Source organism: Mesoplodon bidens (assembly GCF_964165515.1).
Source record: "Mesoplodon bidens genome assembly, chromosome: 11".
NCBI lineage: Eukaryota > Metazoa > Chordata > Mammalia > Artiodactyla > Ziphiidae > Mesoplodon > Mesoplodon bidens.
The window spans coordinates 84,389,428-84,408,972 of record NC_138167.1 but is presented as its reverse complement, the minus strand read 5'-3'; the positions used below and the strand labels follow the sequence as shown (position 1 = coordinate 84,408,972).

Below are 19,545 nucleotides of genomic sequence, written 5' to 3'. Positions count from 1 at the left end.
TTATTCTCTACCTTCTAGTTGGTGGGATGGTCTCCATATCATGCTTCAAGCTCCTACTAAGTGACTAAGTAAGCCTAACAGTGAACGTAGGCTGGCTGTGGCCTCTGCTCTCCCCAGCCGTCCCTGCCTGTCACTCCTCCCCGACACCTGCAACTGTATGTTGTGATGATCCGTTAACTGAATTGCAGGTGTATCTGGATTTCTGCCCTGCTTGAAAATTAGGAGTATCTCAGATCATACCTCAAGAGTGCAATGCAAAAGTCCCCTGTCTTGAGTTAAAAATATAAAAACATTTTTAAGTCACTAAATCTCTCAGTTAGCTTACAGGTACGAGTCTATGATTGTCATCTTAGTTGTTTCTGGCAAAAAAACTTACAAGGGGCAGCCAGTGACTTTTCCCCTCAGCCTCCCATCCTAACCAGCTGCTGGTGTTCTAGATCTTTGAAAGAAGCCCTGAATTCAGACACCTGATGCTGAGGCTTTTGGTTACAATACTAATATACTGAAAGTGTTTTTATGGGGTGTTAATAAGAGTTTAATGTCTTTGCCTACAGCTAGAGTTGTATTGTATTGAGATATTGAGGCAAGGCTCCTCTAATACCTGCCCTCTGCCGTATTCACAGGGCCTGTAGCCTCTTCCTGGAGCTGTGGCAGGGGAGGAGGAAAGGATGCCTCTCTGGTGTAGGGGAGGGGGAAAGTTACAAGGCTTGTGCAATAGCATGTTTCCCTGGTGTCTGGCTTTAGACTCAGGACAGGGACATTAACACATAGAGTAGAGATTGGCTACATACACTTACACCATTGAAGGACCCTGACCTGGCTGATGTTTGGTTTGCTTGGAGATGCAGCATTGTAGCAAGACCACCACCTTTAAAGCCAGATCAACCCAAACTTGAATCCCGGCATTAGTCATTACTCTTCTGTGTGACTTTGGGCAAATTATTTAACCTCTTGGAATCTCAATTTTCTCATCTAACAGGCATAAAATACCTATATTGAAGGGTAGTTAAAAGTTTAAGCAATAGGAAGCAAAATAGAACAGCCACTTTGGGAGACAGTTTGGCAGGATCTTAAAAAGCTAAACATAATCTTACCACATGATCCAGAAGCCCTGCTCCTAGGTATTTGCCTAAATAGTTGAAAACTTATGTCCACACAGAAACCTGCACACAAATGCTTAGAGTAGCTTTATTCATATTTGCCAAAATTGGAAGCAACCCAGATGCCCTTTGATAACTGAAAAGGATAAACTGTGGTACATCCATGTGACGGAATATTATTCAGCAATAAAACAAAATGAACTATCAAATCATGAAAAGACATGGAGAAAGCTTAAATGCATATTGCTAAGTGGAGGAAGCCAGTCTGAAAAGGATATACACTGTATAATTCCAACTATGTGACATACTGGAAAAGGCAAAACTTTAGAGACCATTAAAGATCGGTGGTTGCCAGGGGTTTGGGCTGAGGGGCTGAGGGATGAATACATGAAGCCCAGGGGATTTTCAGAACAGTGAAACTATCTGTATGCTTTAACGGTGGACACATGGCATATATGTTTATCAAAAGCCTTGGAATGTACAATACAAAGCCTGAACCCTAGTGTAAACTATGGACTTAAAAGTTTTTTTTAAAAAAGGCACAAGGCATTGTATGTAAACTAACAACCTACTAATTAGTACATACTAGACTCTATAAAGATTTTATTATTTTTATTCTTACTCTAAGTTCCAATAATGTCATTTAGACATAGTTTCTGTTTGTGTTAGATGTATCAGTTTTAATTAAAAGTGATATTATTTAAAAATCTAGCTGTTTACCAAATGAGAATTAGCTGTCCTTTATAACCATTTCCTCCTCCACTGTCTATCCTATGCAAACTTAATAACTCGTTGCCAAATCCAAGGAAAGCAACCTCTGGCTCGGGCATGAGTTTTATTTCAGTCCATGATTTACAGTTGGTGTAAAATTTGGGTCTGGAGTTGGTTAGTTATAATGCAATTGCAATACAAGGCATCTTGAGTTGATTTTTGCCATATCCTGTATTGTTATGTAAAATGCTAACTTCATCAGGAATTGTTTCAATACAATATCCTTACTTGTCCTAGATGCAGTTTCTCCTCTTTTGTGTAAGTTTTTTTGTATGGTTCAAATTAGTGTGGGAAGAATAGGCAGGAAATATAAATTTAAGTGACACATGTTAAATCATAAAAGAATTACATCATGAAGCATTAAAATGGTGCACAGAGAACTTTGCCAACATCTGATAGAGCAGCGAGGATTGTATAATTAAATAAGAACTAACACCTATTCTCTAACTGGAAATCGAGTGTGTTGGAATCCCTTTCCTTTTTTCACTAGATGCTAGGAGTCCAACCATGCAAAAATGTCCAAATTGGCCAAATCCCACAGAACTCGAATCCAGCGCGACCCTGCAGAAGTTGTCAAGCATATGCAATAAATAGTCTTTGGGCTTTTACAAAACACTGAAAATTAAATGTGACTTTTATGTCCTTATCCTCTACCTCTTGCTGGGCAGCTTTTCTTGGCTCATTTCAGAGACATGGAATTACAAGCAATTAGGGGAAGTTGGGAGAGATAATTCTCTCTTTCCTTTTCTTTTCTTTTTCCTTCATGTATCTGCCTAAATACCTCCTCTCACATTCGCCTTATCCACTCCTGTTAGAGAAATCTGAAAGACCAGTTTCATTGGTTTCTTTTGTTCCATCCCTGTAACTGTTTTAGGTTGAGGTCTCTGGCTCATGTACTGGGGCCTGTATGACAGAGTATCTCAAAGCCAAGGGGACCTCAGTGGTACAAATGCCAGCAACAAGGGGCACTTGCTGGCATGGTGTGGGCTTGGCCTGGGTTCTGTGGATATTGGGGAACCACTGGCCTGAGGAAGGGCATGGAGCTGAGCCAGGGAAGGGGTCAGAATGAGCTTCGAGCTCCCCGAGAAAGGGGAAGAACACATGCTTGAAAAAAAAGATGATTCTGGGGAATCTGAGAGCAGGTTGGAGTCCAGGGCAAGCCAGAACCACCTTTTACCCTACCTGCTGAAGGTGTCACAGAGAAGAAGTTGACCTGGAGCCAGAGAATATTTCCTGCAGACCAAATGCTCAAATTGAGGGACGTAGACGGGGGAAGCAAGGGCAGTAGTCAAGTTGGCTGTCAGAGCCTGCTGCTCATGCAAGGTTTCTCCACTGCCTGCCGATTCTCTGCTGGGGCAATGCCAGCCACAAAGTACAGACCATACTTTGGTGCTGGCTGTAGACATATTGTTTTCCCATAGCTACTGTCATTCAAACAGGATCTGGTTTCCTAGGGTGAGCAGATTTTCCCACTGAACACATACTGTCTGCTATGAGCAAGGCCAGGAAATCCTCTGAGGAACTGGATGGCATCCCCGTTCGGAAATAAGCAGTTGAGGGGTCGAGGGAGAAGGAGAGGAGCTGACTTCACCTTCTGTTTATATATAAAGTTTTGAATGAAATGGGAAGAACGCACACTCCCCCCAAAGTAAACAAGATTCAAGTGGGGTTACCCAGTAGGACTGCAGTTTGACTGCAGTTTAACTTGTTTGAAGGATCTAAATATTTACTCTTATCATGAATCCTAGAATCACACGTAAGCAGCAATGACGGAGGCTCTGAAAGTAAACACTGCCGCTGGAGATATTATACAGGTGTTGCAACTAGTGCAGCTTCTGCTGTGACATCCTAGAAACTTCTGAATATATAGAGGAAATGAGCCTGAAACAAGGACCTGGCAACCGGGAGCCCTGGCCTCTCCAGCTCAGCCTGCCTCTGACTCTCTGAGCCTCCAGGCCTCTTTTGTCCAGTGAGAATGCAGGCAAAGCATCTCAGAAGACAAGTCTTTTTTATAACTTGAAACGTGGCAGAACCAACAGTGATCAGCCACATAAATTGTGAAACCTAAGTTCATGATTCCCTTCATTCTATCATAGTATATATACACACAACTTTCTTGAAAATAGACCATCAAAACTTAACATTACTGTATCTGATACCTGTGCCCCTACATTTTGTTCAAATTATGCTAGTAATTAAAACGTTTGGCCTATCAGAGATTCTCTACAGAGGTTGGCCTCACCCCCTTGGGTGCTTTTAGAATCCTGTGGGAGTGTTTTTAGATGTCACAGTGGTTAGGGGTGGGGTGCTAGTGACATTTGATGGGCAGAGCTGCTATATAAGACTCTGGAGAGTTCTGCAAAGAGAAGAATTGTCCCACGACCTGCATGGTTTCCATATGTTCTGTCAGATATTCGAAGAATCCAACTTTGTTTTACAAATAAATGTATACACTGAATTTTCCAGGAATAGGTATAAAAAGAGGTAAGATCGTACTCTCTTTTGCTCAGAACTTTACGGAGTTATTCATCATTTCAGAAAAATCAGATCACCAATAGCAAACACTAAAGATGTTTGAGTCACCAAAACAACACACCTGTAAAGTCTGCATTGTAGCTGTCACATTCATGGTGATTCTATAGGTGCGTGAATCTGAGGCTTCATTGCACTTTAGAGCAGTCATACAGAGTATTTATATATTGAAATACATATTATTTTATAGAAGTTATTTTCTTTTCATTTCTCCTGTGTATTACAATTTGCACATTAATTTAAAAATATGTGTATAGGTAGGTTATATTATTTTATACTGGATTAGTAAATACAGTACTCTAAAATGTTATAAAAATGCATTGTAATTGATTGGATTGAAAACCACTGGACCATAGGATTGTAAGGTCCCTTTTAGCTTTAAAATTCTGTTAACCTATCAGATTATTTGGTCTGATGCCTTCATTTTTACAGGTGAGTAAACTGAAGCCCACTAAGTCTTTCATGCATTGCAGTCAACAAATATCTATTGACTACCTCCTAGAGGTGTGGGTACAGAGCTGGGTGCTACGGACAAAAACGTGATCCCTGTCTTTGAGGAGCCTTCAGCTTGGCAGCCAAGATGAGATATATGCCAAGAAATAAAAAATAGAAAATCCCAGAGCTGGCTAGTAGCTCAGCTGCATCTAGAACCCACCATTGCTTTGAAGACTGGTTCATTTTCTGTGCCTGGTGCTCCAGGGGCCTGAGGTGGGAGCCTGGTATTCTGAGGCCAGGAATGTTTCTGGCTGTGATCATTGGAGGGGGGGGTGGGCTGGGAGGAGTATACCACCAGCCAAAAGAACATGATTTTAGTTTACTTTCTACTTTTTTTCCCCCAGAGTAACAAAAGCCTAGGAGTGGCTAGTTAGCTTCCCACTGGTATCACTGCTCACTCATGTGAAGGGTAAGGACTGACCATGAGGATGGCAGTGGTGAGAGGGAAAAGAGTACAGAAAGCTGGTTCCACAGCCGTGTCATCTAATGGAAATATCAAAATAATGCAAGCCACAATGTGAACCACATATGTAATTTACATTTTCTAGTAGTTACATTTTAAAAAGTAGAAAGAACATGTGAAATTAGTCTGAATGATTTGTTTAAGCCAATATATCCAAAGTACTATTATCATTTCAACATGAAAGGAATAGCAAACAATTATTAATGAGGTATTTTACACTTTTTTCCACACTAAGTCTTCACATCTGGTGTGAACTTCACACTTACAACACACTTCGATTTGTATGGGGCTCATTGTAAGTGCTCCAACAGTCACATGTGGCTAGTGGCTACCATATTGGACAGTACAACTCTAGTGAAATAGCTTTCGGCCCTTTTTCTGCCTCCACCCAGTTCCCCTATCTAGGCACTCCCATTGGAACCTCTCTCATTACATGCAGTGACTCCTAATCTAGAGGACACCCCCATCCCTGTGAAATGACAATGGATGGAGAATGGGGGTAGAGGAGGTGGCTTACCATTACCCACCCACTCTCTGAACAAGAGTGAAAGGCTTTGAAAATACAGGAGGTTCCCACTGAGTGTTACTTGCACAGTTGAGTGTTCTGGAGTGACGGCTCCAGAAGGGAGGACTGATCTGGAATGAGAGATCTGAATTTGGAGAAGTGGTTGAGTGGCCAAGAAGTGGCCAGGAATTCGAGGGATCAGTACTATAGAATGTTACAATAGAATTCCACAAATTTATTATTTTTTTAAGTAATTCCTTTTTCTTCTCATTCTGTCTTCATCTTTTCATTTAGCTCCTTTATGGAAAGCACATACAAAGCGTATTGGTCCAGATGATTTCCCAAGGATGTTCCCTGTCCATGTTACTGTCTCCTAGTTTGGAAGGCAGTCCATCAGAACCTTGGACCTGGTCCTTCAAGGGGCTGCAGCTTCTGGCCAGGTCTCCCTGACAGTGGCGCTGAGGTATTTGAAATGTGTTTTCAAAATGCCTGGGAGCCAAAGCAATCTACAGATTCATTGCAATCCCTATCAAACTACCAATGGCATTTTTCACAGAACTTGAACAAAAAATTTCACAATTTGTATGGAAACACAAAAGACCCCGAATAGCCAAAGCAGTATTGAGAAAGAAAAACAGAGCTGGAGGAATCAGACTCCCTGACTTCAGACTGTACTACAAAGCTACAGTAATCAAGACAGTATGGTACTGGCATAAAAGCAGAAATATAGATCAATGGAACAGGATAGAAAGCCCAGAGATAAACCCATGCACATATGGTCACCTTATTTTTGATAAAAGAGGCAAGAATACACAATGGAGAAAAGACAGCCTCTTCAATAAGTGGTGCTGGGAAAACTGGACAGCTACATGTAAAAGAATGAAATTAGAACACTCCCTAACACCATACACAAAAATAAACTCAAAATGGATTAAAGACCTAAATATAAGGCCAGACACTATAACACTGTTCGAGGAAAACATAGGCAGAACACTCTATGACATAAATCACAGCAAGATCCTTTATGACCCACCTCCTAGAGAAATGGAAATAAAACCAAAAATGAACAAATGGGACCTAATGAAACTTAAAAGCTTTTGCACAGCAAAGGAAACCATAAACAAGAAGAAAAGACAACCCTCAGAATGGGAGAAAATATTTGCAAATGAAGCAACTGACAAAGGATTAATCTCCAAAATTTACAAGGAGCTCATGCAGCTCAGTATTAAAAAAACAACCCAATCAAAAAATGGGCAGAAGACCTAAATAGACATTTCTCCAAAGAAGATATACAGACTGCCAACAAACACATGAAAAGATGCTGAAAATCACTAATCATTAGAGAAATGCAAATCAAAACTACAATGAGGTATCACCTCACACCAGTCAGAATGGCCATCATCAAAAAATCTACAAACAGGGCTTCCCTGGTGGTGCAGTGGTTGAGAGTCCGCCTGCCGATGTAGGGGACACGGGTTCGTGCCCTGGTCCGGGAAGATCCCACATGCTGCGGAGCGGCTGGGCCCGTGAGCCATGGCCGCTGAGCCTGCGCGTCCCTCCACAACAGGAGAGGCCACAACAATGAGAGGCCCGCGTACTGCAAAAAAAAAAAAACAACAACAACACTGTGAAAGGTGGCCCGGCCCCAGAGTAGCTGTGCCATACAAGGTCAGTCATATCATGTGGTGCAGCCAAGTAATGTGCCTTCCAGCTTCAATGCTGTGACCTGGAGACAGTGCTGGAGAAGGTCTGCAGCAAGATGGAGCAATGTGCCAATTCATTATGTTGGCATTTCTAGCCACAAAATAAGGCCTTGACCCTTAATTAGGGTTGTGACAGATAAAAGTATATTCCCAGCGGACTCCTGTTATTCACACGAGCAGGCCTGTTACCCCTACCTGGTTTGGCCCTGTCCGTGTATGAGGGCTTGCTCTGTGTGTGCGCTCTTGGCAGCTTTGCAAAGGATTCAGAAGGAATAAACACAGGGCCTGCTTCCTGCCCTTTGTCCAGAAAAGAAGACTCATTCATACATATGGTCCAAGCCAGCAAACTTTGGTGGTTCAAGAGCAGGAAAATAGCTAATCAGGGGGTGGGGTGTCTAGAAACCAGTACATGTGAGGAAAATACAGCTAATGAGAGATCTAGAATCCAGTCAAGTGAGGAACCAGGGGTAGTTACTCTGGAAGAGGGAGACTAAAGCCATGAACATCATCATCTCAGATGTTTGAAGTGGTGGTGAATATAGTGTGTGGTGGTTAAAAGCCAGATTGCCTGAGTTCAGATTCTGGTTAAGGCACTTACAACCTTTGTGACCTTGGACAAGTAACTTCACCTCTCTGTGCCTCAGTTTCCTCATTTAAGAAAGTGAGGATAATATGATACTGAGTTGGCCAAAAAGTTCGTTCGGGTTTTTCTGTAACATCTTACGGAAAAACCCAAACAAACTTTTTGGCCAACCCAATACCTATCTCATAGGGCTGTTGTGCGAATTGAGCAGGTTAATACATGGTGAGCAGCTGTAACAATGCCTGACAAGTTGAGCCCTATATAAGTATTTGCTACTATGCATAAGGAGGTAGGGAGCAGATAATGGGTTGTACCAGATAACCAAAGTAGAATCAGGGATGGAAAATCTACTGTAATATATAAATTAACTTCTTTTATTATTAGAGTTACCCAGTCAAGGACTTTGAAAAATAATGAGCAAAGACAATGCTAGAGTTTGAATGGATTTATTCTCCAACCCAGAGCCCTTTGAGTTCTGCATATCTAGTCATCTTGACGTTTCTACTTGGATATCTTCCAGGCATCTCACCTTTAACATGTTTAAAACTCACCTCTGGATCCTGTTTCCACATGCGCCTCCCTCAGCCTTCTCCATTTCAGTGCCAGCAGTGGCAATACCAGCCACCCAGTCACCCAAGATAGAAACTTGACAGTCATCTTTGACGCCTCCCTCTACTTTGTCCCCAGATTTAATCAATCACCCAAAGATGTCCATTCTACCTCTTCAATATCTTTGGAGCCCATCTACTTTTCTCCATAGCCACTGCCTCTATTCTAGTCCAAAGAATCATCATCTCTCCCTTGCAGTAACTTTCTAACTGGCCTTCTTGTCTTACCTGTGCCCCAAGGCCAGAAAGCCTACAGGGCACCTTGGTGCAGAAAAGTACACTGCCCATAGGAGGAGATGCAGCCCTGGGCCAGGCCTTTGTGAGCAGACTGCGGCCAGATTTCACCCCTCCCTTGTCTACTTAGCTGGCACCCTTGTGCTTCAACACCTCAACCATGTGCAGTGGCCCTTCCTTCTAGTTGAGTCTTCCAACAGCAGTTGGAGTGATTTTATTAAAATGTAAATTGGATCCTGCCACACTTCTCTCCAGTATCACCCCATCCCCAGTCATTCATGGCTTTCTGTTGCCCTTGAGCTCTGAATCAGATCCGAGATTCATCCTGTCATCTGCAGTGAAATATTAATATCCATCGTATTAATAGACATTAATCAGGTAGGAGATCTTGCTGTAAAAGCTAGCTCTGGGGTGGATTGTGGAACATGAGCCCTTAAAGAGAATGGAGAGATACTCCGCCTAGTGCAGAGGCCATAGACTGAACACTTAGGGGCTGTAGCCAGCCTGCAGACACATTTTGTTTGGCTCACAACATTAAACAATTTTTTTAAATTAGTTGACACTATTTCAAATTGAGATTTCACTTGAAGTATAGATTCTTGGCTTCTCCTGAAAGATTAGAAGATGAGGAGATGATGGACCCTCCTCCTCCCAGGGTGACAGTCGGCGGGTGTTGAGCAGCAGCTGCTCCCCCCAGCTGGGGCACGCGCACTCTGGTTCTCCCCAGCTCCCACGGCTCCATAGTTCATACATTGCATGCATGCTATCTGTCAGGCCCTGGTAGACATCTGCCTTGGCAGCCTCTAAGCTCGCACAACCCCTTCGCTTTATGCGGAGGGAAGCTGAGGCTAGACGAGTGGCACGTCGGTCTCCAGATCTTGTACTGGATCATGAACCATCTCATGGCTTCTGCTCTCTCTGCTGAAGCACAGCTGCCTCTCAGTTACTGACGGAAGGAAAACACACCGTACAACTTGGTTAATTATTCTTCCTGCTGTGATTGCTAGACGACACGCCCTTTAGTTATCTTGCTTATATCTGTGACCACATGAAAATTAGAACATTTGGTCTAGAGGATTGAGATGACGTTCTGTGAATATCACCGACTCGGCATGAGAGTCTAGCCCAAATAGGAGAAAAGGAGAAATGGGGAGGATTGGAAATGACAGGAAAAATAAAACCTGGACATCTTTTGCGAAGGGCACAGTCTCTTCCTTGTGGTATTACAGAAAGGGGGGAGCCAGCTGGGTTGTCACCTTTTCAGGGATGTAGACATCGAGATGCAGATGGCAATGAGTCAGGGGCGGGGAAAAGACTGGAGAGCAAATCTTGGCCTCAGGGCCCCATACCACGCTGTCACACCCTGAGAATGATCATGGACAGATCCATCACTGCAAAAAAGGGAAATTTGCATTTTACCGTGGCAAACAATGACTTTGGTCAATCAAGAGGAATGGGAATGAAACACAGCCCTAGGGCCTTGAGTCAGATGGAAATTGTCTTCCTGTGTTCACTAGAGAAGGCGACCAAATCATGCCGTAGGGAAATTAGCTGCCAGGTCCTCCTGGATACCGCATCCTCTTTGTACCACACTGAGTCAATGCCATGAAGCCGAGAGACTGCTCCAAGTCATGAACGGCTCAAGACTCCATCCTCATGGCAACTCTGGGCTCCTTCTTCTTAAGCTGTAGAAAGGCAGGCTGTTTACGAGGAGAGAAAGGAGTTACAAGATGGGTTCCCAAAGGCAAGGCATGGGAAGGAGTTGGTGTTACACGAATTCCCCTTGGGGTCTGTGTCTCTATTGTATTATTCTCTTTTTGTTTCGCTTTGGAGTCTAAAAATGTTCAATGATACCTAGTGTCATTAAATAGTACTTTAAAAAATCTGTATTCAAATGTATCTAAGAACTTCTGCATATATTAACACTCTCATGATTAAGCCAATGTAATTAGAATATTTTATCAGTAAGAAAATTTTCCTTTAGACATAGATGTAGAAATCAAATTCTCTCAAATCTCTGACTCATTGCTCAACAATGGAAATCAGATTTATGATTTCATAGATTGTCTCTCCTTACAACAGCAGACTAATGAACACGGTGATATATGCAAATGAAATGTACTCATTGAAGAATAGGCTCACATTGTTGATTTCATTTCTAGAATCCCCTTTTATCTGTTTTCCCCCCTTAAAGAATATACTAAAAGAGTGAGTAATGGATCAATAACTGTCATCATCCCCCTCTAGTCCCTCCCCTTAGACAAAAGTAATTTTCAAAATTCAGACTAAAATTACTTCTACTAATGGTGTATCTCATAATTGGTTGGATCAACAGGAATATTCAATAGAAAGCTTTTTTCCATTTCTTTTAAGAGTTTTCTGCCACCAGGTTCTTTCAGCTAAAGAATATTCGTTTGTTATAATACCTCTTCAGTTCAGGCATTTACTTTGTTCATCTGAAGTGTGAATCCATTGCTATTCTCGACTTTGACTTTGTCTTTTTAAAAGCGAGGCCTTTTTCCTTGCCTGTGGTTCATGCAGAAGTGGAGACATGATTGTGTTGAAAGTGCAGGGAGAGTCTAGAAGTAGGTAATGGAGGTGGGTGTGGAGTGGGGAATTGTTCAGAGGGGAAAGAAGTAGGGTTGTTGGAATGGAGTGGTGCAAGGAGACTGAGCTGTAAGGGAGTCCCAGCGTAAAAACCCAGCTGCTCAAGTCTGGGAAATTATCAACAGCAGAGAGTCCGTAGTCAAAGCAGCTTGGGCGCAACTGCTCTCGGCAGTAAAATGCTGAGTTGTGGAGAACAGTGACTCACGCTGACAAAATAATGAAATCGATGGCTTTTCCCCAGTGAATGGAAATTTGCTTTTTTCCATGTTCCAAAACACTGGCTCCAGTTTGGTGCATGTTGTGTTTTCATTTGTAATATTATGCATTGATGGTTCCTGAAAACTCTCCTGGAGTCTGTGAGTTTTGATTCAGGCTCTATGGCGGCCTTGTCCTCACCTCTAGCCGCTGTTATGACACACCCCAGCTCTCATTTTCAGTGTCTCGGCATACTTTCCAAGGCTTCCAGTAATTGATTGTGCAAAACACAAAACCAAAAGCAGATGGGACATGTGTAGATAAGCTGTTTTGTTTTCCATCCCTGTAATTTCCTAGGTTTGATAGCACTTCAATTTTCTAACCATAAAAACTACTTCTGTGCTCTTTGGAACACGCATACACACACAACGCTGCCAGTAAGTAGTCTAAAAGAATATTACATATGTCTTTCTGTTGTTTTTGTTGTTGTTGTTTCTTTCTTTCTTTTTTAAAGAAGTACCTTGCTTCTAGAGAAGGAAATTCAAAAAAAAACTACTTTGAGTGTGTTTGTTAGAGTTCAGTTTACTTAATGGAACTACTGTGTTAACACAGAAGAATATTTTAGAATGACATATCATAGCTGAAGCTAAAACCTAGGCTTCTGCTGAGCAGTATTCATTTACCAAACTTTTAGATGCCAGTTCTGGGGTCTGCATCTCCTGTACTGGGGGGAAATGGCTCTTCTGTCCCCAGAATGTGACTGGGCAGCAGGAGGTAAAAGCTGCCACTAGACAAAGCAGAGCATGTTGTGGGGAGAGAGCACGTTGAAGTAGGTGTCCCTCTGGACCCATCCATCTTTTTGTCAATTAAATGCTCACTTTTTCTTTTCAGTGAGATAGACATTACAGGCGTGAATTTACAAGGGCTTTAAGTCCATCATGAACATAAGTTTTTGTTGTTGGTATTATTTATTAAAGTGCACCTACCCCCAAATTTCAGTCTGTAAAGTGAATAAATTCTTCTCTTCAGACAACCTCCTTACACATTGGCTCCAGGCTCAACCATTTAGTAGGTATCTCTGGGTATCTGCACAGTTTGGGAACTACATTAAACCAGCACAGTAATCCTCTATCTCTCTTAAGGGATTTGTTGACACTCATCTAATCAGACAGAGAAAAGAGAGTGTAGAGAAACTCACAGGAAGAGCACAGACTCTGGGGCCAGACAGACCTGAGTTTGAAACCAGACTCTCACTTCTCCGGCTGAGTGATTTGAGCCAAGTCCTGCATCTTCTCCTAATACTAGTGCCCTCTTTACAAAACGGATATGATGATAATACCTATCTCATGGTGATGGCTTTAAGAGTAAAAGTGTTTCCTTTGTCTTCCCTTCTTGTTTCAGAATGACACAGGATGGAACACACTTAAATGAGAACTCTCTGAAACCAAACAGGGCTGTGTTTGAGACTATTTATAAGCATGCAGCAGGGCATTTGTCATATTAGTAATACAGTGAGAAGGAAATGACTTATCTTGCTTGTCTTCTCTGTTATCCATCCAGTAGCTAGGCAGGGAAACGTAGAGGCTGGTTAAGGAGCAGCAGCAGGAGGCCAAGAAAGCCCCTTCCGTGTGCTCTTTCTCAGCCCCTCCCTGGTGGTCAGAGGGCCACCGCACCAAGGACGGGTCAACAGGATGTCCCATGCACGACCTTTCAGGCCCTTCACTGCACAGACCCCACCCACACAGGAGGGCGGGCATGGGAGCCATCCCACGTGTCGCCTCTCTCCCTCCTCCTCATATCTGCCTGATGGAATTGTTTTTCCCATGAGTAAAAGTACAGTTCCTTTTAAATGAACAGAAAGTGAGGCGAGTACATCCCGAGAATCCGACAAGTATTTACGGAGCACTGTGCTTTTATTTTCTGTTCGGCCTGCAGAGTGCATAAATGGAAGGGCTAAACCGTCTTCAGGAAAATCTGAAAGCCAGGAACTTACTAACAGGCTTGACACCTGTCTCCGTGAGGAACTTCTGAAGCCAGAGGTAGTCTCTATAACCAAAGTCCATCTGTTGCACAGATTTTTTAATTCAGATATTCTTCCTTCTCGAGCCAAGGCTGAGAAAGCAGCCAGTTTTGTGGAAAGATCTCTTTAATAAGAAATGAATAAAACTATCAGTGCTAAATAAAATAGACCACTGTGAAACTTGGGTTAAATCCCACAGGGAAGAGTATGTGAGATTAACTGCATTATATAACAAGACTTCCTTTAATAGCTGGCATGGTTCTTTTTGTTGTTCCAGAAGGGAGAGGCAGCCAAGGCCGGGGCCAGAGCACATGATATTATTTTAAAGTACTGCAGTCTCTGGAATGTTTCCTCAGAGAGATGTCAGGAATCAGAATTGTACTATGATTTTTGGTTGCTTCAAATGTTTAACACTTTTTACATTTTCAAAGCTACATCCTCTGCTTCTAGCAGCCTAGGGTGTGTTTCTGTTGCTTTTGAAAGACCATTTTCAAACAGGAAGTTTTAAAATGATGCAAAAGGAGGTTTTAGCCTCCAGGGTGTTTGAGTGATTTTAAATGGATAAAAGGGATGAGGCCATAAAGGCAGGGACCCGTAGCCTTTTTTCTCAGCTGCTTGTGACGACCCAAAAGAGAGTGGGCAGCCGGAGAGAAAAGGATTTTCAAAGTGACAGTACATTTACTCAGCAGACATTATTGGGCCAGATCTTCCTCAGACCTCAGAGAGCTCACCTTCAGGGACAGTTGACAAGCAAGCACTGAGGTTGAGCCACACGAAGCTGCCAGTTTTTAGATCAGAAATGGTAGAATGTTGCTAGTGTCATACTGGCTCAACTTAATAGTTAAATGAAAACTATACACAGTAATAAAGATTGCACTGGGGCCAGCATATGGTGCTATGGGAAAGTCTAGGAAAGAGGACCTAACACAGTGACATGGGGTCAGGGGACAAGAACAGGACAGCACAGCTGAGTGTTGTTTTTTTGTTTTATTTTGTTATTCGTTTTGATTTTTTAAGAAACAAAACACTTTATTGAGGTATAATTGGCATGCAATAAACTGCACATATTCTTGGTGTACACGTTTTGACATATCTACACCATGAAATCTTCACTACAATCAAATAATGAGCATATCTATCACCCGCAAAGCTTCCTCATACCCCTTTGTAATTCCTTCCTCCTGGCACCCCTACCCTGGCAAACACTGATGTGCTGTCCTTAGACATTCACTTCATTGCCTAGAATTTTATACAAATGGAGTTATATAGTGCTCTTTTTTTGTCTGGCTTCTCTCACTCTGCATAGTTATTTTTAGATTCATTCTTGTTGAAGTGGGCATCAATATTTCATTTTTTAAAATTACAGAACAGTATTTCAATGTACAGATATACCACCGTTTGTTTTTCCATTCACCTGTTGATGGACACCTGTGTTGTTGGCCATTACAAATAAAGCTGCTCTGACCATTCATGTACAAGTCTCTGTATAGACATAGGCTTTCTTTTCTCCTTGGTATCCACATATAAGTGGAATGGCTGGAATGTATGGGAGGTGTATGTTTAACTTCTTAGGGGACTGCCAAACTGTTTTCCAAAGTCCCATTTTACTTTCCGACCAGCACTGTATGAGCATTCCAGTTCCTCCACATCCACACCAACACTGTATGACTGGTCTTCTTAATTTTTACCACTTAATAGGTGTATAGTGGTATCCCATTCTGGTTTTAATTTGCACTTCTCTAATGACAATTGATGTTGGGCATTTTTTCAGGTGTTCATTTGCCATCCGTATATCTTGTTAACTGAAATATATGTTCAAGTCTTTGCCCATTTCTAAACTGAGTTTTCTTGTTAAGCTTAGAGAATTCTTTGTATATACTATATACAAGTCCTTTATAAGATATGTTGAAACTGCAGAAATGTGTCTGGGGGCGGGGGGCTCCAAGGAGCTCTGGTTCTTTATGTCTCAGTGCAGAAAGAATTCAGTGAGAGGCAAAGCGATAGATAAGAAGTGATTTATTAGAACAGGATGCTTGTGAGCTTTACAAGTGGGTGGGTAAGAGGGTGCTGCCCCAAGAACCTAGTGGGCTGCAGTTTTATAATCAAAGGACAAGTGGGGAGGGGGAGAAGACCACCTTCTTCCTCATTCTTGAGTAGACTTCAAGCTTCCGCCATCAGTTCCTCCTCCACGTCAGGCAGGGGGAGTTTTCTTGTCCCTTCATGGTCAAGCCAGGACTGTCATGGTGCAATGGAAATGAGCAAAAAGGCAGTAACGTATACTAAAATATGGTAAATCATCTCAGGTTTCAGTATGATGTCACCTTTTTCTTATACTTTTGTTTTTACTGTGTGCAGAGGCGCATGTCCTAGGAATCATTAACTTAATGACCTCACTGGGCAGGATGTGGGTCTCATTCCACCATTGTTTTATTGTTTTGGGGCATGTCTCATGCTTCTGTTGCACAGTTTTATTGCTATGCAAGCCTGCTTGGTTTTGTGGTTAAGCAAACCTGCATTCTTGGGTGATCAGTAACTTACAGGGATCTCCCATACTTTTTTCTTTACTTACGATCCCTTGGTGGGATTAACTATTTAGTCACCTATTTTGTCCCTTTACTCTGTCCCTATCAATATGATTTGCATGTATTTTCTTCCAGTCTGTAGTTTGTGTTTTCATTCTCTTAACAGTGTCTTTCAAAGAGCAGAAGTTTTGCATTTGGACAACATCCACTTTATTAATTTGTTCTTAAATGGATCATGCTTTTGGGTGTTGTTTCTAAGAAAACCTTACCTAAGCCAAGGTTGCGAATGTTTTTTTTTTTTTTGCCTATGTTTTCTTCTGGAAGTTATATAGTTTTAAGTTTTTCATTTGGGTCTATGATCAATTTTGAGTTAATTTTTGTATATGGTATGAGGTGTGGATTGAACTTCTCTTTATTGTTGTGCATATAGATAGCCAATTGTGGTTGCATCATTTGTTGGGAAGACTGTCCTTTCTCCAGTGAATTGCCTTTGTACCTTTGTTGAAAATCAGTTGTCCATAAAGGTGTAGATCTGTTTCTGGACTTCAGTCTGTTCCATTGATCTATATGTCTATCATTTTTACTAATAGCACACTCTCTTTATTTCTTTAGTTTTAGAAGAAGTCTTGTAATCAACACAGTGCTAAACAAAATTAAAGTTGCATACATACGTAATTCAGCATCCTTAATTTGGTGTAAGTGTGACACATTTTCTTGCTTCCCTAGGTAGTATAATTTCTCCAACTTTGTTCTTTCTCAAAATTATTTTGGCCCTCACATCTCCTTATAAGTTTTAGACTCAGCTTGTCAATTTCTAGTTTGTAAATATGCCGGGATTTTGATTGAGAATAATTTTGATTGAGAGTCTTAGGGCTTTCGTGAGGATGTGTCCATGGGAGGAAGGCATTCAAACATCATTTTTATATCTGAACAACTGGAATTTTGAGACCAGTACAGCATTTAAAAAGTTTTCCACAGCCTTGCTTCCAAGTTTATTGAAAACCCACCTGTGCAAAATGGTGTTATTCAATGCCAAAGGATACAAGGAAAAATAAAATGTTCTGATTTTGGTCCTTATTTCCTATGATTCTGCCTTTTTTTCATCTCTTCCCAGAGAGAGAGAAAGAGAATAAAGACAGTTCTCTCGAGCAGCCTTTCACCCCTGCGAAAAGATCACAGATACGTGGATGTCTGTGCTTTCTTGAGTGGGAGGGGTCCTTTTTGCTATGCTCTCTTTCTTCCCCCGGATGCCTGGAGGCTCATTCACTCCACATGCTTTTCTCCCATTGTTTGGTACAAGAGTCACGAATCACACACCTGTAGGACCTGAGAGGTCCTGGACATGGGAAAGCAGCCCGGCACCTGGCCTTTCATGTGTGCCTTGGAGAGAGTGGAGATTCGGAGGTGACCAGCCGAGGATGACTCTGGTGAACTGACAAGCAAAGCCACAAATCTAGAATTTTGTGAAATCTCCGGTCAAATGCTGTCTCTGTAGTTTTTTGCACTGCACAGGCCAAATGAAACACATATGTGGGCCAAATTCAGTCCATTGGCTCCCAGTGTGAAGCCTCTGATGGATGGGCTCTTTTATTTGCTTTCAGGGTCAGCTCTTTCATCAGCACCCTAAAGGATTTATTTCAACAGTTGCTTAATGAGTGCTGATGATGCTCCAGGAAGTGCTCGGTGCCCAAGAAATCGATCAGGGGTGAGAAGCCCCTCTCACCCCTGAGCTTGAGGGACTCCTGCTCCGATGTGGAGCTCAGGTGTGGCACAGAGAGGCATTCCAGCACTACGTCCTATTCTCTCCTAAATCTGCCCCTTTCCCATATCCTCACTGTCACTCATGTCCAGCTTTAAAGAAGGACATGGTCGATTGTGCTTGGAGGAGTCCTGGAAGGCTTCTCAGAGGAGATGACATGTGAGCTCATTATTGAATGGGAGAGTAGTAATAAGCCAGCAGAATGTACACTAGAACAATGTTGCTACATGTTAGTGGAATATGAAGTCAATTTAGTGGTTGCTGATCAGGATTAGAGTAAAATAAAATAGGATAACATATAGTAAAGGTAAGGATTTGTTGTTTTGTTAAACTTTTCTTTCAGTTTCACACACACATACATGCACATGCTTCTAATACATCTATGTTTGTAAAAGAAATTGTTGGTTAAAAAACATAGTCTGGATAATTTTTCATTTGGGGGAATGTTAAAAAGGAGATTAAAAGAATATTTATTAACTATGATCTTGTATTATTTCTGAGATCCCTTCATAAATATGCCCCCAAATTGTTAACTTCAGCTGCTCATTTGCAGCTGTAAGCAGGCACTGAATCCCCGCTGGGATAGGCATCTGTAGGTCACTGTCTTCAGAGCTCCATGGCCAATTAATTGTGAGAGTGAGCAAGTAACTTTTAATTCCTTTCATTTTATATTTTCATTGGTGAAATCAATGGGTTGGTTTAGACAGATAGCTGTAAAGCCCTAAGTTCCATGGAGGTGCTTTAGACAAACTGCAGACAGTTTACATAAATAGCTAAATTTGCCCAGTGCTGAATGATTAGCACTAAAAGGTAGCCGGTACATAATAGACCTCAATTAATCTTTGCTAAATGAATGTATCTATCCTCAGAGTGCCCTTGCATTTTATTGATATTAGGCATATTCAAATTAGTTGGTAAAAATTATTACTGAAGTCACACTTTAGGCACAAAATTTGAAATAATGCAAATCCTAGAAAATTTAAATTTTGCCAAGAATCACAAAATTCCAAAGCCAAGTGGAATTCTCTGCGGTGCTTAAGCTCTTGCTACAAGGCAGTGCTCCTGTGCTTTGCCAGGTTAGTCTCCCATTATGTGAGTTCTCCTGAATGCATCCCCTGTATAAAATGCAACTGCTCCATATGTTTTTAAACTAAAGTCTTAAAAGTTATTTCTTGGAAGCTGTGATGTACCAGATATGTGCTAGGTCCTTGCTATGAACAAGACAGACACAGTTTCCACCTCGCTAGAGCTCATAGTTCACCGTGGTAGATGCCAAATGCTTGCTTTCATACTGAGTTCATACGCGCTTACACGTTAATGTCTTTGGGCAGACCTTCATTCAGGCTTTGCCTGCTTCTCCGTCCCAATAATATGCAATCAGGTCATTGATTTGGAAGGGGTCAGTCTGACTATTGCGAATCTGTGAGACTGTCATCGCCCTCTTCCTG

At 41.8% G+C, this 19,545-nt stretch overlaps 1 protein-coding gene across 5 annotated transcripts in view; it reads left to right on the top strand.

Moving 5' to 3' along the window:
- Positions 1–19,545, top strand: part of CRADD (CARD and death domain containing adaptor protein) — a 273,486-nt gene that overhangs the window by 232,176 nt on the left and 21,765 nt on the right. Inside the window, exon 5 of one of the 5 annotated variants that reach the window (XR_014017146.1) lies at positions 6,161–6,329. The exons of the other annotated variants lie outside the window; for them this stretch is intronic. The gene's annotated coding sequence lies outside the window, so the exon portion shown is untranslated. The remainder of the gene's footprint in view (positions 1–6,160; positions 6,330–19,545) is intronic. 5 annotated transcript variants of the gene reach the window in all.